At 40.9% G+C, this 1,929-nt stretch overlaps 1 pseudogene; it reads left to right on the forward strand.

Annotated features, from left to right (window-relative positions):
- Positions 1–1,387: 1,387 nt before the first annotated feature.
- LOC102758199 overlaps positions 1,388–1,929 on the forward strand; it is a 3,103-nt pseudogene continuing 2,561 nt past the window's right edge.

A 1,929-nucleotide genomic window follows, 5' to 3' on the forward strand; every position in this document is an offset into this window, starting at 1 on the left:
CCTTCTAGTTGTAGAATTTACACTCAGCCAGCCTTCCTGTAGTTCTGGATGATGTCCGTTTTGTGTTTTTGTTGTATTTTTCAATTGTTGTGGGAGGCAGCAATTTCCCGGGGTTTATCTATGCCACCATCTTAGTTTCTACTTTCCTGATTTTGACAATTGTATGGTGATTATACAAGAGAACATAAGTGTTAGGAAATGTACACTGAGGTATGCAGGAGTAAAGGGATAATTATGCCTACAATTTATTCTCAAATGAATCAGAAAAGATATATCTAGAAAGAGAGTAGGAGGGAGGGAGGGAGGGAGGGAGGGAGAGAGAGAGAGAGAGAGAGAGAGAGAGAGAGAGAGAGAGAGAAGTGTACATGGAAACATTTGAGGAATCTGGGTGAAACGTATACTGGAATTTTTTGTACTATTTTTGTAATTATCTGTGAATCTAAAATTACTGTAAAAAAGGATAGTAAACTAAATGCTTATGAATTTTAAAAACTCTGTTCTCATTAAAAGGTTATAAATATATTGGCATCAGTTTAAACTCAAAACCATAGCATTTTGCAAATTTGAGAGTGATTTCATAAAAAACAAGACAATAGTTAGGAACCAGTTCTTTGAAGAGTTGTGTGGTGATTTAAAATCTATCCATAAATTCTTTGTTATTCCTTTCAAGAACTGGAGCTCAAGTACCCTCTTCTTGAGTGTGAGTTGGACTTAGTGACTTGCTTCTAACAAATAGAATATGGCAGAAGTGCTATGTCTCCTGTGGGACTAGGTCATAAAAGACCAGGTGGTTGAAAAAGCACTCTGTCATAGATCACTAGCTCTGGGGGAAGTCAGCTGCCTTGTCCTGAAGCCACTCAGGCAGCCTTGTGGAGAGGCCTCCATAAGAAGGACTCAAGGCCTTCTTCAACAGCCCTGTGAGTGTGCCATGTTGGACATCTACTAGTAGTGACTGGCTGGACTTATAGAGAATTAAAGAAATGAGTGAAAATGTCAAAGAAGACATGAAGTTGAGATAAAATCACGTCATGAAAGTAGGTTTAAACTAGGAGTAGATTTAGTGGCTAGGATAGACATAAGCCATGAGAAAAAATCTTGAAAGGCTACTTTGCCATTGTGTTTCTAGTATTCTTCAGGTAATTTTGATTCCTCCTTTAATGTAAATCTTTCATATATTGAACACCACATGATTAAGACATGTTCCTTTTTCTCAAAATGCTGTTTGGAAGCATCCTTGAGTGTGAAAAAATTATTTTTCATGTACATTGTCCTTACTTAGTTCCTTTGTTTGTTTCTATGGTTCTATATTTGAGAATTTTATTATTTAAAATTTATCTCCAACTCCAGGAACTTGTGGTGGAGTGGGCAAATAATTGTGGCTTGATTGGCATCCTAATACTTGCATCATGTCGAGGCGCAAGCAGGTGAAACCTCAACACATCAACTTGGAGGAGGACCAGGGAGAGCAGCAGCCGCAGCAGCTGGCCCTGAAGTTTGCAGATGCGGCCCCAGTGGTGTCTGCGGTGAGGGAACCAGGTGTTCCAATGAACAACCCGGGGACTGGAGAGGACACGAATGGGGACCGAGGGAAGGTAAAGAGACGTTGTTTGGAGCAGACTCACATCTGTGAGATATGCTGTGGAGTGTTCTTTAGCTTGTCTACATTCTTAGAACATAAGAAAAATTGCACTAAATCTCTACCTGTCTTCATCATGAACAACAGTGAGGGCCTGGTGCCTTCAGAAGACTTCAGGACTGTGGAGAGCTACCAACCACACAATCCAAGCAGTAAGGAGAGTCCCAGGGAGCATGGTGTCAGCTCATGGGACATGAAGGAGAAGCCAGGGGCAGAGTCTGTTCTGCATTTAAAGATGAAGACTGCCCTGCCACCCACATCCCAGGACTTAAGCTATTTACCCAAAGGCAAAG

Source organism: Myotis davidii, unplaced genomic scaffold (genome assembly GCF_000327345.1).
Source record: "Myotis davidii unplaced genomic scaffold, ASM32734v1 scaffold604, whole genome shotgun sequence".
In the NCBI taxonomy this organism is placed as follows: Eukaryota; Metazoa; Chordata; class Mammalia; order Chiroptera; family Vespertilionidae; genus Myotis; species Myotis davidii.